Raw genomic sequence first — 27,806 nt, forward strand, 5'->3', positions numbered from 1 at the left:
GCAGGCAGAGCCGTGCTGAGGCTGCCCTGGGTGTGTCTGGGCCTCAGGGGCCCGGGTGGGGGCCAAGGAGAGCATCTACTCCCTCCCCCTGCTAGAGGCTGGGTGCCTCTCCTATTCCAGGCCCTGCCCTGCGTGCTGGGCACACAGAAGGGAAGAGGGTGGACCAGGTTGCTGCCTTTTGGGAATTGATTCCCAAGGGGAGGGAGACACCAAAGCTGTAAGCAAACCCATCACGGAACTCCAGGTTGTGGGGAGTGCTGGGGCCAGGTCTCCGTGAGGGGCCTTCCCCCCAACCCCCCGAGGGCTCACGACCATGCACAGGTGAGAAGTCACCATCCAGAGTCCCCTCTGGGCCTGTGCCATGTGACTCTTGGGGGAGATCACGGCCCAGAGGTAGACAGGCTGGAGGCCAAGCGTTTGTGGATCCAATTCTAAGGCCAGGGCCCTAGGTGTCCTGGGGTCAGGAAGCAGGTGTGGAGCTGGACAGGAGCAGAGCAAAAATAGAGCCCCGAGGACAGTCAGGGAAGCTCCCTGAGGATTGTGACATCAGAGGGGTAGGCATGGGGTGATGCAGGCCAGGCCCCACCCTCACTTCTTGACCAGGGCTGGGTTGGTTGCTTAGAGCTGTGGGTAGAGGATGGGGTTGGAGGCAGCACCCCCTTCAGTGGAAAAGAGCCCTGATTGAGTCAACGAGCTTGTTGTGGATACAGGGGTGGGGGTGGGGTGGGGGGAGGAGTAGCAGAGCACAGTGGGGTGGGGGGTGGGAGCCTCTACCTGGGCGGGGGGGGGGGGGGGTGCTATTTTGTTACTAATATTCTTGAGAGTTACCAGTGCTTGGTGATAATGGAAAGCACTCCGAGTTCTAGTCAGTTTTATAATTATTCCCTTTAATTTAGTACAGACGATGCACCCCTTTAGTACCCACATCTGGGGCGGACCATTCCCCCCACACACAACCCCTGGCCCCCCCGGAATCCCTCTGCTCATATGCAAATGGTAGGACGAAAGGAGGAGGCCGCCCCTTTCTAGCATCTGTTATAAGGTCTCCAGCTACTGGATGCACATGCCCCCTTTCCCTGAGATAAGGAATCGGAAGGTAACCTGCTAGAGGGGGCACCTGGTGCCTCAGTTGGTTAAGTGTCCAGCTCCTAGTCCCGCCCCAGGGCTCGATCTAAGGGTCATGGGTTCAGTCCCTGCATTAAGGTCCATACTGGGTGTGAGCCTAGGAAGGAGAAGGAGAAAAAGAGGGGGAGTGGGAGGAGGAGGGGGGGAGGAGGAGGAGGAGGAGGAGGAGGAGGAGGAGGAGGAGGAGGAGGAGGAGAAAAGGAAGGGGAGGGGAGAAGGTGGCTTGCTGTGTTGAAGTTGGACAGATCACTTGAATTTCGAGCTTTTCCTCATCTGTGCGGGGAAGCGCCTGGTGCGGTGTCATTTGTACACCTGCTGCCCTGGGTGCTTGTCACCAAGTGACTAGGCCTCCCGGGGTAGTTTGCACAGAGCTGTGGGCGTAGTGAGGGGGATGGTGAAGGGTATTTTGGGGACTGATTGCTCCTGGACCTTCTCCCCAGGGGCACCTGAGTGGCTCAGACAGTTAAGTGTCTGACTCTTGATCTTTTTTTTTTTTTTTAAAGATTGTATTTATTTATTCATGAGAGACACACAGAGAGAGGCAGAGACACAGGCAGAGGGAGAAGCAGGCTCCCTGCAGGGAGCCCGATGGGGAACTCGATCCCGGGACCCCAGGGTCACGCCCTTGGCTGAAGGTGGACACTCAACCACTGAGCCACCAGGTGCCCTCAGCTCAGGCCGTGATCTCAGGGTTGTGGGTTCAAGCCCCACATCGGGCTCCACACTGGGGATGGAGCCTACTTAAAAAAAAACAAAAACCAAGGGCACCTTCTCCCCCAATAGGAGGCAGTAAATCCTGCCTCTGCCTTTTGGAGGGGGAGGTCGTGCATGGGGTTGGAAGACAGAGGTGGAAGGGAGAGGAATCCAGGGACGGGGTCAGAACGGGTGCGGATGGGGAGGCTCGCGGTGTCTGGGTGGGGTCCCCCGTGGGCCGTGCTGAGAGGTCGGGCGCTGACTTGGGGCTGAGGATGGGCCCAGGGCATCTGAGTCCCCGTGGGCAGGGCATGTGGGGTGGTGTCCTGTGCATCTCCTCTTCCACCTGGGGACGTCCTCGGGTTATGGGGACACGCCCAGCCCCCCACGGCACCGTCTCGGGGGCTCCAGGACTAGGCCTCAAGCTTGCCTGCCCGTCTGGGCGACAGTCCTGCTGTGTGCTGTGCCCCAGGGTCCCCGGTGTGACCGAGTGCTGTCTGCCCACGAGAGGTTCCTGGGGCTCACCGGCGATACAGTGCCTTGCACCATGGCCCACGGATGCGCGTGGGGCTGAGGCGGGAAGCCAGCAGGTGTGCCCGGAGCCTCCAGGTCGGGAACCGGGGGCCTTGGGAGGCGCTCGAGGCCTGCGGGAAGGGAAGGGCCGCAGGCTCCCGGGCGGCCTCGGCCGGGTCCCCGCGCGTCTCCAGCCCGTCGCCTCGGTCCCTCTGCAGCGTGGCTGGCAGTGATGCAGGGACAGGGGAGCGTCTGGACACGGGCCGAGAAGCAGGAGCCCCGCGGCTGTGGTGTTTGTGCTCTCCCTGCCAGTGTCCCCCCCCCAGCGCCTCCCGCGGCCCGAACTCCCTGTCCCCCCCCCCCCCCCCCCCGTGACCGCGCCTGGGGCCTGGGGCCGCCCGTGGCCGCTTATCAGCACCCGTGTTTGCTCAGGAGGGCACCGGCCGCCTCCTCCCGCCCCGAAAACAAGCAAACATGTTTTGCCCCGGCGTCGGCGTCGGCGGAGCGCTGCCCCCTGGCTCCAGGCCCGGGGCCGCGGCGGGCGGCAGCTGCTGGTGGTGGCCGCGGCCTGCTTCCTCCAGCTGTCCAAGCACGGCCGCCCCGCCGGAGGAAGCCCGCTCGGCCCCGGCCTCTGTCACAACAAGGGACAATGGCCCGGGCGGGCGGCCGCGGGCCTGCTCCCGGGCGAGGGGCGCGGGTGTGGGGACGCGGGCTCCGGCTCCGGCTCCTGCCCGGCCCACCTTGTTTTCCAGCTTGCGGCCGGCGTGTCCCATCCCGGGGCCAAGGCAAACAGCGGTGGCAGGAAGCGGCCCTGGCCTGGTGCTGGGGCTGTGTGGCCCGGGAGGCCGCGGGGGCGGGGGTGGGGGGGCTCACCCAGCCTCTGTCCTGCCCAGTCTGTGTCCCCCAAGCGCCCCGAGCACCGTGTCCCCGCGTCTCCTGTCCAGTGCTCGGCCTGGCGCGGGGTGGAAACGGTTTCCTGCCTGAATCCCTCAAAGACTGAACATGTGAATAGGTTCGGTTTGTAGCTCTGCTCCGCGGCTGTGGGGCTTCCAGCAGGTCGCTCAGCGCCTCTGAACCCTGCTGACCTTGCCTGCAGAATAAGTACTTCACAGAATTGTTGTAAACATGAAATAGGCTTATGGATTTTTTTATTATTATTATTATTTATTAGAGGGAGAGAGAGAGAGAGAGAGAGAGAGCATGAGTGCAGGGGGAGCGGAGGGACAGCAACAAGCCGACTCCACGCCAAGCAGAGTCCAGCATGGGGCCCGATCCCACGGCCCTGAGGTCACACCCTGAGCCCAAGCCGAGAGGCAGAAGCTCAATGGACTGAGCCCCCCGCCCCACCCCGGGGAACCCCAGTGCTGAGCTTCGGCAGGTGCAGGCAAGGCAGTCAGCTCGGGCGGCCGCCCACAGCACTGACGCCTGCCTCGTCGGAGTCATTGGATCTGAACTTGTACAGCAGCGTGTGCGTCAGGGGGCTCGGGCGGTCTGCGAGCTTCCTGAAACGGCCCGAGCGGAGAAACCCGGCCCCATCCTCTTTGACGAGATTGATGCCACTGGAGGGGCTTGATCTGAGAATGGAGCTGGAGGGGCCATCAGTGCGCAGACTGATGTCGTCGCCGATCAATCAGGGGGACAGCTTTGATCCTCGAGGTGACAGTCAAGAGCTGATGGCCCCTCACGGATCGGACACTTGGGCTCCAGCCCCGGGAGGCCGGGGAGATAGGATGGGAAGCTTGGATTTCGCTCACCTGAGCCACAGAGGGCTGGACTCGCCTTTTTAAGAGTCACACTGGTTCGATGAGCGTTGAAGGAGGCATCAGATTTGAACTGTTAGTGTGACTGTGTCTAAACAGTCTGCCCTCAGAGCCGGGTAAAAAACTGCTACTGAGAAGGATTTCTTGGAGGCTGTAAATAAGGTCATTAAGTCTTTTTTTTTTTTTTTTTTTGAGATTTATTTATTTATTTATTTATTTATTTATTTATTTATGATAGACACAGAGAGAGAGGCAGAGACACAGGCAGAGGGAGGAGCAGGGACTCGATCCCAGGACCCCAGGGTCACGACCTGGGCCGAAGGTAGACGCTTACCTGCTGAGCCCCCCGGGCAGGGGTTGGGGGCCCCAGGTCACTAAGTCTTATACCAGATCCAGTACTACCCACCCCCCTTGCTCTATGACTTACAGCTGAGCCCTGAAGACTTCCACGAAAACACTTCTTTCAATGGGGACCTAACCTTATTACAGATGCGGGAATAACCATTGCATAGAGAGAAATCAAAGAATCGCGAAATTGAGTGCTTTCAGATGTCTTTTTCTCGGTAGTGCAATAAGAGAGATATCTAATGTCTCATATCTCGGGGCAGAAAAGCCGATTACAGTGCACACTGGCTGTTTTTCGATCCGCCGTCGTTTACGAGTCCCGTGTCCTAACGTGCTGGCTTCGAACACGCGTGTTCTAGGCACATGCTGGCTGCGGCCTGGTCGTATCCCTGCTGCCTGCCCAGTGAGGCGGACCCAACGCACATGCACAATCTCTCCCACCCAATTCACTCGCAGCAGAGCCGGGATTCAAGTCCGAGTGTGTCCGCTCTGTCGCCTGTGCTCCTCACCCTCCTACTCTCTGGCCTCCCGTCAAAAGAGCCCATCTGGGCACAGGGCCACCTGCGTTTCAACGTTTCGTTTTATTTTGCGTTCCTTCCACATCAAGTACGAAAGCCTCGGTGACTTGTTTTGTTTTGTTTTTTAAAGTGGAAGAAGCATCTGGTCACATTAAGTTTCGCTTTGGTGTTTGAGTTCAAGTTATCAAGAAGAACTAGCGATTGTCACGATGAGCGATGTAGTGAAGCAGACAGAAAACTGTACACGCATAATAATCTAATTTGGGAAATGCAGAGTTAGTTTCATACAGAGGAGTAGTTACTTTCGTCTTATAAGTTAATGGTTTACAATTTGGTGAGGGTCCTACTTCTGGCCCACAGTGAGGCATTTCTAAAAATAAGGTTGTCTTAAGATCCTAAAAAAAGAAAAAAAAAAGATACTGTGCTAAGGTCTCTATAGAGGTCGTCTCCTCGATCCTTGCAACAACTCTGGTTGGTTGGTGCGGAAGGAGCTGGCTTTGCCCTTCACAGTTGAGGAAACCAGCAACCGTTGATCTGCTTTCTCTCACTGAAGTTTTATCTTTTCCAGAATTTCAGAGAAATGGAATCATATAGTCTATCATCTTTTGTGTCTGTTTTTTTTTCCAGTTAGCGTGTTTCTGAGATTCATCGTGTGGTTGGTATGATCAGTTTTTTGGTTGTTGTTTTAGCCATCCTGGTGGGTTTCGTAGGGGCATTTCATTATGGTTTCCATTCATATTTCCTTAATTTCCAAAATGTCATTGAATACCTTTGCACGTACTTCAGTTATTGCTTCTGCTCAAGTCCCGTTTATCACTTTTTTCTTCTGTGATTTGTGCTTTTTACATTCTAGGAAATGTTTACTTAATCCACGAATTTCTCTTCTTCTTACTTGTAGAATTTTTATAATACGAGCGCTCATGGTTAGGCTTTATGACATACTTGCAGTTAATTTTGGTGTATGGTGTGAGCTAAGGGCTCGTGTTCCTTTTTCCCTCTCCCTAGCCAGTTGTCCCAGCATGGGTCGATGAGAAAACTATCCTTTACCCACTTACTTACCTTGGCATCTTTGCAAAAACTCAATGGACCACGTAGGTATGGATCTATTTCTGGACTTTCTGTTCTACTTATTATCTGTATGTCTATCTTTATACCAATACCACACGGGTTGATTATCATACTTTCATAGTAAGGCTTGAAAACAGGTGGTGTATGTATGTCTTCCAACCTAGTTCTTTTTCTAGGTATATTGCGTTTTTGTATACGTTTCGCATGAGCTTGTCAGTTTCTATCCAAAAAGCCGGCTGCAATTTTGATTGAGATTGTATTTAATCTATATTATATTTAACTTATGTTGTATTTAATTTAGAAACCAGTTTTTCAGGAGAATTGCCATCTTAAAAGCAACGAGTCTTGTTATTTGTGAACATGGTACATCTCTCACTTATTGAGACCTTCTTTAACTTCTCTCCACAGTGGGTTGTAGTTTTCAGTTCTTGTACATTTTGTTAAATTAACCCCTAGGTTTCCATATTTTTGATGCTGTTGCTAATAGCACTTTAAAAATCCCAGTTACAGGATCCCTGGGTGGCGCAGCGGTTTGGCGCCTGCCTTTGGCCCATGGCGCGATCCTGGAGACCCTGGATCGAATCCCACATCGGGCTCCCGGTGCATGGAGCCTGCTTCTCCCTCTGCCTGTGTCTCTGCCTCTCTCTCTCTCTCTGTGTGACTATCATAAATAAATAAAAATTAAAAAAAAATCCCAGTTCCAGTTATTTTTTGAGTATATAAAAATGAGGTTGAGTTTTTCATGTTGACCTTATAAGTTGGGATCTTACTAAACTAGGTCTAGTATCTCTTCTTTTATAGATTCCTCAGGATTTTCTAAATAATCATGGCTCCAGAGAATAAAGACAATTTGACTTTTTTCTTTACAAAGCCGCATGCCTTTTATTAATATTTTTTCTTGTCATTGCTTTGATCAGTATAACATGGACTAAAAGTGGCAAAATCAGACATTTTTGCCTGGTTCACCATTAAGTATGATGTCAACTGTAGGTTTTTTGTAGACACTCTATCAGATTGAGGAAATTCTCTTTTATTCCTAGATAATTGAAAGTTTTAAATCAAAAATACATGCTTAATTTTATTAAATGTTTTCCCCCACCCTCATCTATTGAAATGATCATGTGGTTTTGATTTTCTAATATTATATCCAACTTGCATTTCTGGAATAAAGCTCACCTGTAAAGTGACTTCTCTCTTTTCTATATATTCCTAAACTTTTGTTAAGGGCTTGTGTTGTCTATGTTCATGAGGGATATTGGTCCTTCCTTCCTTCCTTTTCCTTCCTTCCTTCCTTCCTTCCTTCCTTCCTTCCTTCCTTCCTTCCTTCCTTCCTTCCTTCTTTCCTTCCTCCTTCCTTTTTTTTTTTCTTGGAATGTCTTTATCTGTTGCTTTTATTAGAGTAATGCTTGCTTCATAAACTGAGCTGGGATATATTCCTTCCTTTTCTATTTTCTGAAAAAGTTTGTGTGAATTGTTAATATTTTTTCCTTATACATGTTTGGTAGAATTTGCCAATGATGTCATCTAGGTCTGGAGGTTTTTTTTTTTTTGTTTGTTTGTTTTTGTTTTGTTTTGTTTTGTTTTTGGCAGGAAGATTTTAAACTACAAATTCTATTTCTTTAGTAGGTATAGGGTTGTTCCTATTATTTGTTTCTTCTCCTCCTCCTCCTTTTCCTTCTTCTTCTATTTTACTTAGTAAATAATTTCTTATTTAAATGAAAAAAAATTAAAGACCCAACAAAACAGCTAAATGATAAGTTCAAGTTATGTTATTTAGTGAATTGAGGGCCTGTCCAAAAAGATTTTCTGGGAAGAACAAGTAATTAATACAAATGTGAGTGCAAATTTGCTTCTTTTTTGAACTTCACAGCATATTGTTCAGAGTCTTAGCTTGTGTGCATGATATAAATTCTACACATTGTTTTCTCAATGACAATAAAAAGCACGGCTTATAAAAAACTCAAGTCAAAATCAAAATAACTCTTTAAAACCTCAATCATGGTTGTGTCATTGGTATAGGGAGGTGGTTCCAGGGGCCCATCCAAAGCTGCTCATCCTCTGAGTGCGTGTGGTCACTTTGGAATTCCAAAGTCTCCTTGATGTTCTTACTGTCAACCACGACTCCTGTTCACCTGGGCTTGTCCGCCTGTGCCTCAGTGGCTTCCCTGCTGTACCGTCAGTCCCCGCAGGGCAAGGGGCAAGTGTAACCAAAGTTGGTCTCATGTTCATCTTCTCAGTAGAAAATGGGCCCTTCGATTATGTGTTCATGTGTCACTGTCAACTTGTTGAGTTGCTCAAAGGGTCTCCCCAGTCAGACGGAGGAAGTAGCTTTCAAGGTATCCCTGAGGCAGGCGCAGTGGGTTCTCACTACGGAAACATTCTGTGCAGTGTATACATTGCCGTTGATGTTACTTGTGTGTTTGGGTGGTAAAGACAGCTTCTCTGACATTCCAGAGCACCGTGTTCTCCAGTGAAGCTAGTTTCATGATCATGACCGACATCACCTCGACCACTCTATCTCGCCTGCTGCCGAAATAAAGAATGATGAGTCACTGTTAAAGGAATTACGGGGGCAAAGATGACAGTGAAATTCAAGACCTTGGATAAAAAGCTATCAAAGGTGAGGAATTCAAAAGACCTAGAGAGAAGCAACTCTTCACTAACATCACATTTTTCCTGCCAACTGTCCACTGGTTTTAGTGCTTAACTTCTCAACAAAGTATCGCTCAGTTAAGGAGCAGACATTTCAGGAAACACTTGTATATTTGTTTCTTCTTGAGTGTTCTTTGGCTGTTTGTTTCTTTCCGGGAACTTACCCATTTTATCTAAATTGTTGAATTTGTTGGCACGAAGTTGTTCATAATATTTCCTTATGCTTTTAATGTCTGTAGGATCTAGAGTAGTGGCCACTCTTTCATATTTGATATTTGTGATTTCTGTCTCTCTTTGTTCAATCTGGCTCATGATTTATCAATTGTATATTTTTAAAGAACAGCTTGGTTTCATTGACTTTCTCCATTATTCACCTTTTTTTCTTTTCTACTTCATGGACATCTGATCTTATCTTTGTTATTATTATCATTATTTTTTAAAAATTTAGATTCACTTTGATCTTCTTTCTAGCTTCCTAAAGCTTATTGTTTTTAGAACTTTTTCTTTTCTAATAGAAACATTTACATCTATCCATTTCCATGTAAGCACCGTTGAGCTGCATCACAAAATTTTACGTTGTGTTTTCATTTTCATTCAGTCTAACATGTTTTCTAATTTTCCTTGTGACTTCTTTTATTCCTGGCTTATTTATAAGTGTATTTTCCAAATGTTTTTTTCCTCCATCTTTCTATTGTTCATTTCAACTTTAATTCCATTGTGGTCAAAGAACATATTTTGAATGATTTCAATTCTTTAAAATTAATTCAGACCAGTGTTATAGCCCCAAATGTGATCTATCTTAGTGATGTTTCATGTGAACTCAAAAAAGTGTGTATTCTATTCTTGTTAGGCGGAGAGTTGTATAAATGTCAATTGGGTCAAACTGGTAAATAGTATTCTTTAAAAAGAATTTATTTGTTTATTTGAGGGGGGGAGCACATGAGTGGGAAGAGGGGCAGAGGGAGAGGGAGAAGCAGATTCCCTGCTGAGCAGGGAGCCCAATGTGGAGCTTGACCCCAGGACCCTGAGATCATGACCTGAGCTGAAGTCAGATGCTTAACTGACTGAGTCACGCAGGCGCCCCAGTTGATAGGATTGTTAAAGGCTTTTATATACTTATAAGATTTTTGGTCTATTTTTCTATCAGATTTACTGAAAGAAGGGAATTGAAACCTTTAGCTATAATTACAGATATATCTGTTTCTCCCTTCAGTTGTATCAGTTTTGCTTCATGTATTTGAGACTATTACTAGGTGCATGCATACCCCTTTAAGATTGGTACATTTTTTTTTTTTTTTTTTTGTAAAGATTTTATTCACTTACTCATGAGAGACACACAGAGGCAGAAACAGGCAGAGGGAGAAGCAGGCCCCCTGGATCTGGGAACCCTGGGATCACGTCCTGAGCGCTCAAGGCAGATGCTCAACCACTGAGCCACCCAGGCATCCCTAATTGGTACATCTTCTTGAATTGGTGCCTCTACATGATAAGATGCCCTCTTATCCCTGGTTATATTCCTTGTTCCAAAGTCTATTGTGTCTGACATTAGTATAGCTACTTAACTATCGGTTAGTATTTGCATGGTATATTTTTTCCATCCTTTTTAACTTACAAAAAAATATTTTTTTAATTATTCATCTTTGTTATTCAGGACTATTCATCCCCTCCTCCTCCCTAATTCCTGGAAACCACTGTTGTTTTTACTATCTTCATAGTTTTACCTTTTCCGGAGTGTCACACAGTTGAAATCATATAGTATGTAGTCTTGTCAGATTGGCTTATTTTACTAAATAGTATGCATTTAAGGTTCCTTCATCTCTTTCCGTGGCTTAAAACTTGTTTCTTTTTAGTGGTGAATGATATATTCTATAATCTGCATGTACCTCAGTTTATTTATTTACCTACTGAAGGACCTCTTAGTTGTCTCCAAGTTTTGGCAATTATAAATAAAGCTATAACCACCTATGTAGAGGTTTTTGTGTAGACATGAAATTTCAAAATGGGTAGATACCAAGGAGCACAATTTCAGGATCATATGGTAAGAGTATATTTAGTTTTATAAGAGACCACCAAAGTGTCTTCCAGAGTGGCTGTACTAGTTTGCATTTCCACTAGCGATGAATGGGAGTCCTTGTTGCTCCATATTCTTTTTTTTTTTTTTTTTAATTTTTTTTATTTATTTATGATAGTCACAGAGAGAGGGAGAGAAAGAGAGACAGGCAGAGGGAGAAGCAGGCTCCATGCACCGGGAGCCCGATGTGGGATTCGATCCCGGGTCTCCAGGATCGCGCCCTGGGCCAAAGGCAGGCGCCAAACCGCTGCGCCACCCAGGGATCCCTTGTTGCTCCATATTCTTATTAATAATTGGTGTTCTGGACTTTGGGGGATTCTAATAGGTGTGTAGTGGTATCTTGTTTTAATTTCCCTCAGATAGCTGATGTATATCTTGTCATATGCTTATTTGCCATCTGTATATCTTCTTTGGTGAGATGTCTGGTAAGGTCTTTGGCCAATTTTTTAATTGGGCTGTTGATTTCTTATTGAGTTTTAAGAGTTCTTTGTATATTTTGGATTGACAGTTCTTTATCAGATGTCTTTGCAAATAATTTCTCTCAGTCTGGGGCTCGTCTTTTCATTTTCTTCACAGAGGAGAAATTTTAATAATTAAAAATTTTTAATTTTAATAAAGCGTAGCTTTTCAATTACGTCTTTTATGGATTGTGCCCTTGATGTTTATTTAAAAACTCATTGCCAAACCCAATGGCATTTAGAATTTCTCCTATGTTATCTTCTAGGAGTTTAATAGTTTTGCATCTTATGTTTAGGTCTATGATCCATTTTGAGCTAAATTTTTTTTAAAGATTTTATTTTTATTTATTTATTTATTTATTTATTTATTTATTTATTTATTTATTTATTTATAGAATGTGAGCACAAGCAGGGGAAGTGGTAGAGGGAGAGGCAGAGGGAGAAAGAAAGGGAGAAGCAGACTCTCCACTGAGCAGGGATCCCAATGTGGAGCTCAATCTCAGGCCTCTGGGATCATGACCCAAGCCAAAGGCAGAGGCTTAACTGACTGAACCACCTAGGCTCTCCTTTTTTGAGCTAATTCTTATGGAAAGTTTAATATCTGTGTCTAGATTCTTTTTTTTTTTGCATGTGGATGTCCAGTTGTTTCATCATTTGTTGAAAAGACTACGCTTTATCCACTGTATTGCCTCTGTTCCCTTTTCAAAGATTGACCATATTTATATGGGTCTATTTCTGGGATCCCCATTCTGTTTCCCTGTCTATGTTTCTATTCTTTCATCAATACTGCATTGTCTTGATTCCTACAGCTTTATAGTAAAGAAGTTGGGTAGTGTCAATCTTCCAACTTTGTTCTTCTCTTTCAATGTCATGTTGACTATTATGGGTATTTTGCCTCTACCTATAAACTTTATGGCTGGCGTGTTGATATCCACAAAATAACTTGTTAGTTATTCCTTGTTAGGAATTTGATTTGGATTGCCTTTAATCTATAATCTATAGACGGAGTCTTCCAATCCATGAAACATGGAATATCTCTCCATTTATTGAATTCTTTGATTTCTTTCACCAGAGTTTTGTAGTTTTCCTTACATAGATCTTATACATATTTGTTAGATTTATACCTAAATATATAATTTGAGTGAGTGTTAATGTAAATGGTATTATGTTAATTTCAAATTCCAGTTGTTCATTGCTGGTATATACTAAAGTGATTGATTTTTGTGTATTAAACTTGCATTTTGGCAACCTTGCTACATTGCTTGTTAGGTCTGGGAGTTTCTTTGGTTGATTATTTTGGATTTTCTTTTTTTTTTTTTTTTAAAGATTATTTTTTATTTGTAAGAGACACAGAGAGAGAGAGAGAGAGAGAGAAGCAGAGACACAGGCAGAGGGAGAAGCAGGCTCCATGCAGGGAGCCCAATGTGGGACTCGATCCCAGGACCCTGGGATCACACCTTGAGCTGATGGCAGATGCTCAACCATTGCACCATGCAGGTGCCCCTAAATTTCAATAACTTCTAAAAATTGCTCTATAAGTTTGATTTAGTTCTCTAAAATGCATGGTCCTTAATTTCTTAACAATATCTTTTTTGCTCACTTTTAAATTTCTTTTTCTTGATCATTTTAAACATACTTATTTGTATAATTTACCTAGTTACATAATAATATTGTGTAAGTTACCACCCCAAAACTTAGTGGCCTAAAACAAAAGTCACTTATTCTTATGCATCTCTTGATTGGCTGGAGCAACTCTGCAGAGCGAGACTAGGCTTAACTGGGAGCCTCTGCTTAACACAGCAGCTGGCATGGCTCCACTTTTCACTACAGATCTGTGGTCAGCTGGGGCAGCTCTGCTTCTAGAGTGTTTATTCAGGGCCCTGGCTGAAAGGGCAATAGACACCGAGGGAAGGATCTTCTCATGATGATTGAAGAGGCACAAAAGAACAAACAGAATAAGTGAGGCTTCTGAAGACTTATTCTGGGAACTGATCCATGGTTACTTCCTCCACATGCCACTGGTCAAAAGGAAGGCATCTACTTAAGCTCTAAGTTAAGGGGTCTAAAGGGTGTAAGTTAAGAGTGTAAAAGTACACTCTGCCTTTGATGAGGCCATTTGCCAGGGTGTAGACGCAAGGAGGGACAAAGTATTAGGGCCAGTAACTCAGTCTGTCACAATTCAATCTACTGAACCTATCCAGTGTTTCAGTGATTTGAAGCTTTGGGGGGGGATCAAATTCTTTATGTTGTTTTGCTTGAATTCATAGCACATTATTTTCTTGTGTGTTTTGTAATTTCGGATTGTGTTATCATATATGGTTGGACTCTTTCTATGGGATTTCCATGTGACTTTGCTTGAGGAAACAACCCTCAAGAGTGACTTTCTTTCAGTTTCTTCCAGGGGCCCTAAGGCTCATATTAGCCAAAGACTACTTATTATGTTAATTTCTGAGATTGGGCTATCTGGCTGTTACAAAGAGCAGAAATTGAACTCTATACTTGTGTGAGAATAGGTTTGTGGTTACTAAATCTCAAGGGAGGCACTTTCCCTCCTACTAGCACCAGGGCTGAGAGAGAAAGACACACACACACACTATTGGTTTTATCAGGAGTCTCAGTTCCAACTCTGCCATAAGTGGGCCCAAAGTCTTGTTTCCTGTTCCCATATCATTATTAAAGTGTAGACTGGCACTCTGACCTCTGTCTTCCTGGCCTCCAGAACTGTGAGAAATAAACTGTTGTTGTTTAAGCCACCTAGTTTATGGTATTTTTGTTATAGCAGCCCAAACTGACTAAGACTATCATACCACTGGGCTCATCTCAACCCGTCTTGTGTCTAGGCAGCACTTCCAGGAGGGTCCTAGGCAGAAACATCTGAGTGCCTGAACTTAAATCATGGTCCCTGGTAGCTGTGTTCCAGGGGAAAGATGTTTTCACTTCAGTTTCCATGCTGGGAGGTAGACCCATTTTGTTCTAGAACTCCCTCCCCACTGGGAAGGGTTTGGATACCTGTTCAGAGGCAGCTGAACTTCTCTTACGTGCCTGGGTCTCCGTTTGCCCCATTTCCCCCTACCTTTGCCACATGCTCCAGGGATGTAGCTTTCTTTCCTTTCCTTTTGTGACACTTACCTGCCTTCATGCAATCTCTTGGATTTCTCTCCTAAATTGGTTGCAAATCTCTTGCTTTCCACTTCTTCATATTGTGCAGATAAACTCATAGGCTTTACTCTTTTGAAAATGTTCCTGCTGTGCCCTGTTGGAATCTCTGAGTTCAGTTCAATTAAATTCTATAAACCTTAATGAATCCATTTTTTCTGGTTTAGAAAATGGTTATTTTTTTGTGGGAGTTTCCTGATTGTGGGTTTTGTGGATGCATATTCCAGGCCCTGGGGGATTTCCTGGTCCTGTGGAGGAGACCTAGAAACTCAGATTATTAAAATCGTTAGTCCAGGGGCACCTAGGTGGCTCAGTGGTTGAGTGTCTTGCCTTTGGCTCTGGTCCTGGGATCGGATCCTGCATCAGACTCCCCACAGGGAGCCTGCTTCTCCCTCTGCCTGTGTCTCTGCCTCTCTCTCTCTCTCATGCATAAATAGGTAAAATTAAAAAAAAAAAATCCTGAGTCCAGGTTTCTCTTTTCAAAGCCTGTCAGGTATTGAAAAGCCTGGACTAATTTTACTTCTTAAGGCTCTTGCTATATTAGATAGTAAATAATTGTGTATTAAAATTGTGGTATGTTTTAAAGATATAAATTTTGAATGCTTTTGACAGACTTGCTAAAGCACAATTGTATGTATAACCTCACTTGGAAATAGTGTCAAAACTTCCACTGATGTTACTGCTGGGTTGGTGTTCTCAGTCTTGGCTTGTCCCCTCATTGTCTCTACTCTGGTACGTCTGGCTCAGATACACCCTGCTGTTATCGCTCAGTTCCTAGGGAGGCCTCTCTCAAGCCAAACTCAGGAAGCTAACTGGGATCCCTGCCATACTGTGTTCTGTTCTCCGTAGGGACTGACTACTCTAAGGCTGAGAATGTTTCTTCCTATGGCTAAAGCTTGGCTTGGGCACCTGTAGTCCTAACCTAAGGCCTGGGCATCTGATCTTGAGAAGCTTTATGGGACCTGTGCTGAACTTGACTTTCCAAGTCTGTCTCTCATTCCCCTTGTAAGAATCGATCATCCCCCTACCCTTGAGTTTCGGTTTTTGCTTTCAGAGATCCTTTGGGTCACAGCCAACCTGGGCTGATTGAGATTCTCCAAGTGCAGGGCATGGCCTAGGTAATCAGGTCCCCCACGCCCTCAGGTTCTCTGTGATACATGCTGCCTCCCCTCCTGTGGAGTGGGCTGGAGCAAGGGGTATATAGGCTTTTAGGAATAGTATTTGCACTTGATAAACATACAGACCCAGGAATAAATGTAGACTCCATCAGGGAAAGCCCCTTAATTGTATTAAAGTCTCTGACTTACCAGATGAAGGATAAATCCGATTTATCAAAGCTAAGAGTGGCTAATACTCTGGATGAGAGTCCAGATTTAAGAGGATAGTTCTTGTCAGTTGGCATAATGGGCTGAAGTGGCCATGATGGCATTTTGCTGTTGGAGATGTCAGATGTGTAACTTTTATTGTCTAAATTCCCAATTACATAAGCTCATGCTTAGTAATAGCTTAGTGGCAGCCTACCAAACTAGTATAACTCTGACACAAAATGTCTCCACAGGGCACACAATGAAGCCAAGGAGCAATTTTATTTAGGGTGCCTAGAAGTGTAAGCAAAGCGAGAATAGGTGGTGTGATTACCTAAGGCTGCCCAAGTGCTGAATTTAAAATAGTATTTTGTCTATTAATCGTGGGAAAATATAAAGTTCTAAGATCCATGAAGAAGGAAATCTGAATAGGCAAATAGTTGCTGGAGACAGTAAAAAAAAACTTTAAAGAACGACATAAAAAAAGACATTGAGAGAAGAGTTACCTATTCTTCTCAAACTATTCCAAAAAATAGAAGAGGAAGGAAAACTTCCAAGTTCCTTTTATGAGGCCACTATCACCATGATACCAAAATGAAATAAAGACATCACACACACACAAAATAACTACAGGCCAATATCTCTGATGAACATAGATCCAAAAATCCTCAACAAAATATTAGCAAACTGAATCCCATAATACATTGTTCTTTTTTTTTTTTTTTTTATGATAGTCACATAGAGGAGAGAGAGAGAGAGAGAGAGGCAAAGACATAGGCAGAGGGAGAAGCAGGCTCCATGCACCGGGAGCCTGACGTGGGATTCGATCCCGGGTCTCCAGGATCGCGCCCTGGGCCAAAGGCAGGCGCCAAACCGCTGCGCCACCCAGGGATCCCAATCCCATAATACATTGAAAAAAAATCATTCACCATGACCAAGTGGGATTTATTCCTGGGTCTCAAGGGTGGGTCAATATTTGCAAATCAATCAATGTGATATATCACATCCATAGGAGAAAGGATAAAAATCATATGGTCATTTCAATAGATGCAAAAAAAGCATTTGACAATGTCTAACATCTGTTCATGATAAAATTCCCCAACAAAGTAAGTTTAGAGTAAGTTTATGTTGCCTCAACATAATAAAGGCCATATGTGAAAAACCCACAGCGAGCTTCATACTCACTGGGGGAAAATTGAGAGCTTTTCCTCTAAGGACAGGAACAAGACATGGATATCCACCCTCACCACTTTTATTCAGCATAGTACTGGAAGTCCTAGACACAGCAATCAGACAAGAAAAAAAAAAAAGGCATTCAAACTGATAAGAAGTAAAACTTTCACTATTTGCGGATGACATGACTATAAATAGAAAACCTGAAAGACCACCAGAAATCTCTTAGAACTGATAAATGAATTCAGTAAAGTCACAGATACAAAACCAATGTTTAGAAATGTATTGCATTTCTATACATTAATAATGAAGCAGCAGGAAATTAAAACACTCCCATTTACAATTGCACCAAAAATAAGATACCTAGGAATAAAGCTAACCAAAGAAATGAAAGACCTGTACTCTGAAAACTATAAAGCAATGATAAGAGAAATTGAAGATGACACAAAGAAATGGAAAGAAATTCCATGCTCATGGATTGGAAGAGCAAATATTGTTAAAGTGTTTATACTACCTGAAGCAATCTACAGATTTAATGCAATCTCTATCAAAATACCAACAGTATTTTCACAGACCTTGAACAATCAAAATTTGTATGGAAAAAAAAAAGACCCCAAATAAGCTGAAGTTATCTTGAAAAAAAAAAAAAAAGCAAAGCTGGAGATATCACAATTCCAGACTTCAAGTAATATAATCAAAACAGTTTTGTACTGGCACAAAAATAGACACATAAATCAATGGAACAGAATAGAAAACCCAGAAATAAACCCACAATTATATATCAATTAATCTTTGACAAAGAAGGGAAGGATATCCAATGGGAAAAAGACATTCTCTTCAACAAATGGTGCTGGGAAAACTGGACAGCTACATGCAAACGAATGAAACCGGACCACTTTTTTATACCAGATGCAAAAATAAATGCAAAATCAGTTAAAGACCTAGATGTGAGATCTGAGACCATCAAAATCCTAGAAGAGAGCACAAGCAGTAATTTCTTTGACATTGGCTCTAGTAGCATTTTTCTGGATTTGTCTTCTGAGGCAAGGGAAATGAAAACAAAAACTGTTGGGACTACATCAAAATGAAAAGCTTCTGCGTAGTGAAAGAAACAGTCAACGATACTAAAAGGCAACCTACTGAATAGGAGAAGCTATTTGCAAATAACATATCTGATAAAGGGTTAGTATCCAAAATACATAAAGAACTTCTACAACTAAGCACCAAAAAAACAAATAATCCAATTAAAAAGTGAGCAGAAGATATGAATGGATGAGTGACAACATCCAGATGGCCAACAGGCACATGAAAAGATGCTCAGCATCACTCAGCATCAGGGACATGCAAATAAGAACTATGAGATACCACCTCACATCTGTCAGAATGAAATTTTGCCATTTGCAATGACATAGATGGATTTAGAAAGCATAATGCTAAGCGAAATATGTCAGTCAGAGAAAGAAAAATACCATATGATCTCACTGATATGTGGAATTTTAGAAAACAGATGAGAGAAAGTGAAAAACAAAAGGAAAGAGAAAAGAGGAGGAGAAACAAATCAAGAAACAAGACTCAACTATCACCAGAGGGGAGGCGGTTTGAGGGGATGAGGATGAAGGAGGAGGAGGGCACTTGTGATGAGCACCAGGTGACCAGAGAAGTGTCGAGTCACTATAGTGTGCACCTGTATGTTAACTGTACTGGAACTAAAATTTAAAAAATATGGGGGTCCCTGGGTGGTTCAGCGGTTAAGCACCTCCCTTCGGCTCAGGGCGTGATCCTGGAGACCCGGGATCGAGTCCCACGTTGGGGGGTCCCTTCATGGAGCCTGCTTCTCCCTCTGCCTGTGCCTCTGCCTCTCTCTCTCTCTCTGAGTCTCTCATGAATAAATAACAAAATAAAATAAAATATTTTAAAAAACGTAAGTGAAGGCAAAAAAAAAAAAAGACATCATGTCCAACTGGCTTTTTTTTTTTTTTAATTTATGATAGTCATACAGAGAGAGAGAGGGAGAGGCAGAGACACAGGCAGAGGGAGAAGCAGGCTCCATGCACCGGGAGCCCAACGTTGGATTCGATCCCGGGTCTCCAGGATCGCGCCCTGGGCCAAAGGCAGGCGCCAAACCGCTGCGCCACCCAGGGATCCCCCAACTGGCTTTAAAGGCACATTTGTTCAAACCTTAGAGGAGTCATGCTATTGAAACCATTGCAGAGCGTATAGCCTACCTGCACCCGCCATTGGCCTGGATATAGAATTCCAGGTTGAAAGTCGTTTTCCTCAGAATTTGGAAGGCATTGATCCATTGTCCGGTAGCTTCCAGTATTGTTCCAAAGCGTGCTGGTGTTCTGATTCTTGAGACCGCGTGCGGAACTCTGTTATCTCTCTGCACACTTGTAGGCTCATCACTTGGTCTCCTGCATCCTGAAAATTTTCAGCAGTGTGGACCTATAATGTCCACTGGGCTGGGCACTCCGTGGCTTGTTTCAGACTCTTTCGTATGAGGTGCTTTCCTCAAATGTCTGGCGTTCTGGGTTGGGTGCTCATATTAAGGAAGGGTCACCAAAAAAAAAAAAAAAAAAAAAAAAAAAAAGGCTGGGAAGCTCAGAGTGAATGGGTGGGGTCTCATGACTGGTCATCACTGCATGGCCACCAAGTGGTCTGTGACCTCCAGTGACCCTTAGGGCCCACATCTTCAGGGCTTTCCTGATGGACCCATCAGATTCCACTGAGAAGGTCTTCCAGACACCTGCCTAGGGACTATATACATGGCTTTCAGGATTCTGAAAAGAAGTAAAAAAATAGGAGAATATACCCTGCCAGATTTTAGAGTGTGTTCCCAAGCTACACTGGTGCAAGGGGCATTAGTACCATATGCATTAATAAATCAATGGAATGGCATTTTAGATAGTCCAGAAATGGATTATTTTTTTTAATTTTTATTTATTTATGATAGTCACACACAGAGGGAGATTGAGGCAGAGACATAGGCAGAGGGAGAAGCAGGCTCCATGCACCGGGAGCCCGACGTGGGATTCGACCCTGGGTCTCCAGGATCGTGCCCTGGGCTGGATTGTTTAATGTATAAAAATGTAGTGTGTGGTCAAGCCCATATCACAAATTAGTGTAGGAAGGCTCATGCAGTAAGCGCAGCTGGAATCGTTAGTCGGGGGCGGAGGGGGTGGGAAACGTCAGCATCTCACCTTATATGCTAAACTCAATGTATTTGTTCATTATTTTATTCAACAATTATTTATTTGTCTCCTATTATGTCCTAGACGAGTCAAACATTAGAAGCTGAAAAATAATTCTAGAGAGGCAGAAACGATCTGAACATGAGATTATTGTACAGAAAGGAATCCATAAACTTGACCACATAGCGGTGAGGAAGGACAAAATAACACACTAAGGAAATTTTTTATTTTATTTATTTATTTTTTTAAAGATTTATTTATTTATTCAGAGAGAGAGAAAGGAGGCAGAGACACAGGCAGAGGGAGAAGCAGGCTCCATGCAGGGAGCCCGACCGATGTGGGACTCGATCCCAGGCCTCCAGGATCACACCCCGGGCTGCAGGCAGCGTTAAACCGCTGTGCCACCGGAGCTGCCCAGGAAATTTTTTAATAACACGTATGCCCGATAAAGAGTTTTATCTTTAAAACTCAGGGCTGCTGAGAGACAGATACCCTCTGTCTATAAAGAGCTTAAGCAAATTGATTGGAAAACACCAAAACCCAAGAGAAGAATGGGCAAGGAAAATCCACAGAAGAAACATGAAGTGCCGAAGAAGTAGTTTTAAAATGTCCAGCCCCGGCAGTAATCAGGGCATATGTGTTAGAGGGTGATATCATATATATATATTTTTTCCTGACCAGTAATTAACAGAAGAATTGAAAAAAAATTTAATAATGTCACTGTGGGTGCCTTGAAACAGGCAATTTCATACAATGCTATTGAACGCATGAATAATTTTTTTTTTAGTCTCGGCTCCGTCCTCTCGTGAGCACAAGCTTGTGTCCCTGTAAGGGGGCGGGAGGAGGGATCCTTCCTGCCTCGTGCCTTAGGGCCCCTCTCCCCTCTTCCGCTGCACCTCGTCCCCCATGCGCAGAGGTGTCTGGTGCCTTCCCTTCTTAGAATTTGCTGGTGCGTGTCTGCATCTCTGAATCATCCACAGCGAATTACTTCCATAATCGGAAAAAAAAAGCCCCTAACTTTTTAGAATGAAAAATGCCCTACTTTTGACCCAGTAATTTCGCTTCTTGGAATGGCTGTCTTTTAAGGAAATAGGCAGTTTGGAAAACATTCGTGCACAGGCGCCTGCATCACAGCACAATTTATAAGAGAGGATAATTAATTGCAAACAACCTAAAAATCCAGTATCAGGGTCATGGTTAAGGAGATAACGATAAGGCCGTTAAGTCGCGTTTCCCTCTTGATGACGTGGGGAGAAGGCTTATGACTTATGTAAAGTGAAAAAAGAACACAAAACTGTAGGTACACCTTCACACCTTCATTCAGATTTTATTTAAAAATATGCATGGAGGAGCCTGAAAGCAATTATTTCCGAATATTCACAGTGATTATGGCTGGATGTTGGGATCTCATTGTCTACGATGATCTGAGCCTGACCTTTATAGTCTGAAAAAAAAAATGTCTATATATGGAGAAGAGAATAGAAAAGTTCATCTAATCCCACGTCGCACATAGAGGTGGACATTTTGAGTCCATAGAGGTGATAACCTGGATTCTGGCCACCTCGACTATCATGCCCAGTGCCCAGCGGAGTGAGGCTCGTGTTGAGCGGAAAGTAGACAAACATGCCGACTGGCCAGAGACTTCTGGAAATCCGAGGCGGCCGGAAGAATAGAAGGGCAGACTCAGCATCAGCCAGCGGCAGGTGCGTGTGACTCCGGGGCCTGCAGGGGAAGGACAGAGGGTTGAGCCTTGGTGGCTTTGGGGTCAGAGCCAGTGTTGGTGGGGGACGTCGTAAGGGGAGAAAGTACATTCTAAGGATCCCCGATGAGCCTTCGCCCGACAAACGTTGGTGGTCACGCTGAGGTCAGAGCCAGAAGGAAACGAAGGATCATGGGTGGAGGCGCGGGGGGCCGGGGGTGCAGTGGTGAGGTCGGCGCCCCAGCGGCCAGCGATGGGGAACAGGTCTGACATCACCAGCCCACCCGCCCACTCTGGTTACGCGCTGCCTGTGACGTTCACAGGCTCCCGTGGGTTGTAGATAAGGTGACCTTGGGTCACGCAGAATTCCCAGAGCACGCCACATAACCCCGACCCTTTCGTTCCTACTCAGGAAGGCAAGTGAGCTCAAGTGACTGGAACTGATCTTATTATAGGAACAAACCGGAATCTGTGCTGATTGTTGAAAACAGCACGTCACTCAGGAGCTGTAGGCTAGGGATGAGTGACAGGTCACTCCCCGCAACGCTCCTTGTATCTTATTGCTGCATACCTGTTTCTCGTTCAACCCTTTCGTTTCACGGTGGAGAAGCTGAGGCCCAGTGAGGCCAAAGGACCAGAGTCAAGGGAGTGTGAGGAGCTGGAGGCAGGAGTCAAGGCTCTTAGGGCTCTTGCCGTGACTGGGAATTGCCTGTCACCATCTTCGATGGTGGGGGTGGTGGTGAGGAATAGGCGGGTGGGAGGAAGAAGTGGAAGGTGGAAGGTGCCGGGTTCCCTCCAGGCCCACGTCACCAAAGAGACACCCGAGTCCCACACACACTTAACATTCTTCTTGGCCTCACCCCAGTGCTCACCAGTGCTTAGAGGTGAGGTAGGGCTGGTGCGGTGGCAGTGTGGGTGGTGTCCTCCCCCAAAGAGGTCGCCCGAGTCCTAGCCGCCAGGACCTCAGAACGTGACCTTATTTGGAAACAGGGTCTTTGCAGAGGTCATCAAGTTAAAGCCATTAGAATGGCCTTAAAAATCCAATATGGCTGTGGTGTCCTCATGACAAAATGTGGACGCAGAGGACAGATGCACACAGAGGGAGAATGTCACGTGAACATGAAGGCGGAGTTGGGGGTGATGCTTCCATCAGCCAAGACACGTGACAGCTGGCCAGCAACCACCAGAAGCTGGGAGGGAGGCCTGGAGCACACGCTCCTTCACAGCCCCCGAAGGAACCGACCCTACAGACACCTTGATCTAGGACTTCGAGCCTCCAGGGCCGTGAGAGTTTAGGTTTCTGTTGTTGAAGCCACCCCAGTCTGTTGCGCTTTGTTCCGAAAGCCCTAGGAAGGGAGTACTGGTGAGTCGGAGCTTATAGCTCCGTCTCTTCATTCGTAAGTCTTCACCCTCCTGCACGGTTCCCACCGCTTTGCGTGGCCCCGATCTCGCTACAGTGTTCTCATCCCTAGACTGCTGTCCCCACCGCTCTGCATGGCCCTGATCCCGCTACGGTGTTCTCATCCTTAGACCGCTGTCCCCACCACTCTGCGTGGCCCTGATCCCGCTACGGTTCTCATCCCTAGACCACTGCCCATTTGCCTCTGTGTTCGTGTGGCCACCTAGCCTGGTCTTGCCCAAGACCCAAGTCCCTGGTCTAACCTCAGACCCAAGACCCAGCTCACAACGGATGAACGGGCTGGCAGGCACGCTTGGGTAGCAGGGCGGCCAGGGTGTTGGATGGCCACGGGGGCAGGTTGGGGACTGGCATGGCTTTGGCTGCTGTGGGGGCCCAGGTGGTGAGGACGGGAAGGAGGACCGTGAGGGAGGCATTTCAAAAGATAAGTGTTTAAGACGCAGGGCTGCTGAGAGGCAGGATGTAGGGGTGTGAGGGTTCAAGGTGCTGGGTGGAGTTGGGGTCGCCGAGGCCGAAGACAGGTCACACAGGCGGGCCAAGAGGTGGGAGATGGGAGATGGGCGAAGGGCGAAGCAGCTGCCCCCCCCGCCCCTCGGAGGACACCACGACGGCATCAGTACACACCTAGCTTGTGATCAAGTCTTGTTTATTTTAGAAGCATAAACAGTGGAACTAGGGAGGATTGAGGAGAATGAGAACCAGTCCCTGTGGCAGAGCCGGATCCAGCACAGGCTCCGCGTGTGTGTGTGTGTGTGTGTGTGTGTGTGTGTGTGACCAAGGCCGACCCCGCGGCCTCCATCAGCCTCCTGGGGGGACAATGTGGGTGGAGGTGGAGCTGCCGTGAGGCTGGGGTAAAACTGGCTCCAGGTTTGCTCTGAACCAGGTGAAAAAGTCTGGAGGTGCCGCAACACCCTTGGCCCAGAGCACCCCAGGCTGGCTCTGTCCATGCCCAAGGCAAGGTCGTGCCCTGGAGGGGAGACCTTGGTGCCTCCTGCTCACCAGGAAGGCCCCAGGTGTCCAAGAACAAGCTGCAACGAGGCCCCTGGCCAGTGAGCACCTGCTCCCCTCCCCACGTCTTCCCTGCAGTCTTCAAGGACAGGGCATCCCAGGCCGCCAGACTTCTCCGGGCCCCTCGGTCGGGTGACCGAAGCCCCGGGCCCTACACATACTGCTTCTTGGAAGCAGAGCTGCTGGGGCGACTGGGGGATTTCTGGCCACTCTCGGGGGGTGGGTCCAGGAAGAGGGGGGCCCTGGAGGAAGCCAGCCTCTCCTCCGTAGTCAGGTTGGCCCAGTTCTGCTCGCTGGAGGAGAGCCCGTTGTAGGTGGGGCACGGCGGGGACGAGGGTCCCTCTCCCATGGGCAGGTAGAAGAAGACCTGGTCGGCATAGGGCTCCGAGGAGGCGCCCCGGGGTGGGGGGGCATCCTGGCCCCGCTGGGCCTTCATCCCCCGGCTGAGGCAGCGGCACAGCAGGTGAGCCAGCTCCAGTAGGTTGAGCACCAGGGAGATGAGTCCAACCACCAGCATGAAGATGATGAAGATAGTCTTCTCCGTGGGGCGCGAGACGAAGCAGTCCACGAGGTAGGGGCAGGGCGCGCGCTGGCACACAAACACGGGCTCCATGGTCCAGCCGTAGAGACGCCACTGGCCGTAGAGGAAGCCGGCCTCCAGCACGCTCTTACAGAGCACGCTGGCCACGTAGGTGCCCATCAGCGCCCCGCGGATCCGCAGGCGGCCGTCCTCCGCCACTGAGATCTTGGCCATCTGACGCTCGACGGCTGCCAGTGCCCGCTCCACGCGCGGGTCCTTGGCCGGCAGGGCCCGCAGCTCCCCCTCCTTCTGCCGCAGCCGCTCCTCGCGCCGAGACAGGTAGATGACGTGGCCCAGGTAGACCAGGGTGGGCGTGCTGACGAAGAGGAACTGCAGCACCCAGTAGCGGATGTGGGAGATGGGGAAGGCCTGGTCATAGCAGACGTTGGTGCAGCCCGGCTGGGCCGTGTTGCACTCGAAATCGGACTGCTCGTCGCCCCACACCGACTCGCCAGCCAGGCCCAGGATGAGGATGCGGAAGATGAAAAGCACCGTCAGCCAGATCTTGCCCACGACAGTCGAGTGCTCCTGGACCTGATCCAGCAGCTTCTCGAGGAAGCCCCAGTCGCCCATGGCTCGCTGGCCTCCGTCTGCGGGAGACAGGACCTGTCAGCACGGCCTCCTCCTTTGTGGTCCCGGCAACCAGCCCCAGGGAGGCGGGCCACGCCCATTTTGCCTACAGGGACACTGAGGCTCAAGGAGGGGGGCGCTGGCCGGGGGGGCTCCCACCCAGCAGGGTGGGCAGGACTAAAAGCCAGTCCTTGGATGATGGCGACTAAGCTCTGGCAGATAGACAGCCAGGGTCCTAGTCCTGTCACCTATCTGTGTCCCTCCTGTTCCCAGCCCGAGTCCCAGGCTGACACAGCCCAAGATCTGGGTCAAGTTGAGGCTCCTGAGCTCATAGGAACAGAGAATTTGAGGAACTTACTTGAGGCCACACAGCTATGCTTCGCCCCTCCTTCCTCCTGCCCCCGACACGCTGTCTGGGGTGCGGGTGGTGGTGGTGCTATCTTCACCTTCTCAGGGGCCCCAAAGCCTCAGGTCCCCACTCTTCTGCCCAGTGTAGCTCACCCAGCTGCCCTCACTCTAACCTTTCAGCTGGTGGTGGGGAGGGGGGCGGAGGGAGGGGCGTTAGGCGCTAAAGGTCATGGTCCCACCTGTCAGCAATAGCGACCACCTGCTGCTGAAGCGTGGCCGCTGCTCCAATCTCCTTCCTCCTTGCGCCCCCCGCCCCCCAAGCTGTTGCTACCAAGTTCTCAACTCTTGAAAGAATTGTCCTAGCGGGATGGCTGCCCCGGGGTTGGGGGTGGGGGCTGCAAAGTTCCCAGAACATCAGAGAGCGGAGGGAAGGGTGCAGGGAGGTGCCTCTTCTTGGAGCCACGCTGTTTAGAGCCAGGCGCTGGTCCTCCCTCCCCCTCGCCGACTCCCCCTGGGTGAGCAGCGACCTCTGCACCTGAGTGTCCTCTCCCCATAAAAGGGACGCAATACTCTTACCTCCTAGGGCTATAGGAACACAGGGACAGGCTGACGGGAAGCCTGGTCACGGGCCGGCTGGGTGAGCGCGGCCGTTGGGGCTCCCCACGACCCCGAGCAACCCCGGCCCCGGCGGTGGCGGACGTGTCCCCTGCTGCCTGGCAGGTGGCGCCCGGGTCCCCCAGCCCCTCTCTCCGCCCCACTCACCGCCTGCCTCCTGCCTGCTGGGCGGCGGGGAAGCTGGACGGCGCCGGGCGGCGGGGCCTTAAATAGCGCCGAGGGGCGGGGTGGGGGCAGGAAGCGGCGCTGTGGGGCGGGGACGGGCCGGGGAGGTGCAGGCGCCCCAGGCAGGCCGAGGATGGGCCTGGGGGGCCTGGGGGTGGGGGGGTCTGCGGCCCCTGCTTTGCCCTTTGCGCCGTGTTCCAGCCCGACCCTCCTGGTTCTGGAACCCGAGCGCCTTAGGACGGCTGGGCGTGAAGGGATCGCTGAGAACTTTCTGGTCCTGCAGCTGACCTGAGGGCTCGAGGGATGGGCAGATGGGGGTAAGGGTGTGGGCGCCTCCCCGGAAGGGCCTTTCTTTAACCCTAGGGGCCTCTTGCCCTTGGTAGAGGAAAGGAGCCAGAAGGCCGCTGATTTGTGGGTGGGCCAGCGGCCCGGGCTGTGCAGGACTCGGCGGCCCCTGGGGACCGGGAAAGCACCCTGGGAGAGGGGTTCTCTGCACCCCCAGAGTGTGGGGGAGCTGGCTCTCCACCCGGCCTGAAGCCTCCCCGGCTTCTCAAACATCCCCACTCGGGGCGGCCGATCAGAGGTCACTGAGCACCCCCCGAGGCCCTGGACGCTGAAGGGGAGGGCCCCCCACCTTGAGTTTGGATCCCACTCTCAGCAATAAGAGGTGGGCGGCACCCGCCTCCTTAACGGGGAGGATGAACCTCCAGGAGGGGTCGCCCTGGTCCGCGGGGTGGGGCTTGGCGGGAAACCTGCCAGGTGTGCCTGCCCCTCCCCCACCGACCCCTCCAGGGGGCAGGAACTGAGCATCCCAACCCTGGGGTAAGCCTGAGGTTGTAAATATGGAAAGTTTTCTTGCCGACTACAGGGTGAGTAAGGGGAGACTTGGTTAGTGAGGCTTTCGAGGAATTAGCCAGTTGAGGGGGCCTCAGAGACCTTGGCCGCTGCCCCTTGGGGGCTGAGATGTTGCTGGGCAGACGCAGAAGGGCCTAGAAGCTGCGACTCTGCTGTTGACCCCGGTGCCTCAGTTTCTTCCTCTGTAGAATGGGGATAGTAGTGGCTGGTAATGAGCAGGGGGCGGGGGGTGGCGGAGGGGATAGGAGATCCAGGCAGCCCACGGCTCGGCCCTGGAACTCAGAAACAAAGCAGTTGCCTTAAAAAGCTCCAGTCCTTGGACTCCCGGTGACCCAGGGATGGGTCCCTGAGAGCCACAGGACTTGTGGGCGGTGAGGGGGGTGGGCTTGGCCCAGACCTTGGCTCAGGCCTCCCTCCCAGGCCCGTCCCTTGGGGCCAGGCCGGGCCCAGCCTCCTGGATTTCCACCGCGGACAACTGCGCCCACTTAGCCCTGACCCCTGAGGGCATGAGAACGGAGGTCC

General features: G+C 48.4%; 2 long non-coding RNA genes across 2 annotated transcripts in view; both read left to right on the plus strand.

Moving 5' to 3' along the window:
• Window positions 1-27,806, plus strand: part of LOC119869325 — a 55,177-nt gene that overhangs the window by 6,979 nt on the left and 20,392 nt on the right. The gene's annotated exons all lie outside the window — the stretch shown is intronic.
• LOC119869324 lies at window positions 835-26,447 on the plus strand. The gene is made up of 3 exons (XR_005370187.1): window positions 835-1,096; window positions 8,477-8,642; window positions 21,411-26,447. It is a non-coding gene; the product is annotated as an uncharacterized LOC119869324 (long non-coding RNA).

Source organism: Canis lupus, chromosome 15 (genome assembly GCF_011100685.1).
Source record: "Canis lupus familiaris isolate Mischka breed German Shepherd chromosome 15, alternate assembly UU_Cfam_GSD_1.0, whole genome shotgun sequence".
Lineage (NCBI taxonomy): Eukaryota > Metazoa > Chordata > Mammalia > Carnivora > Canidae > Canis > Canis lupus.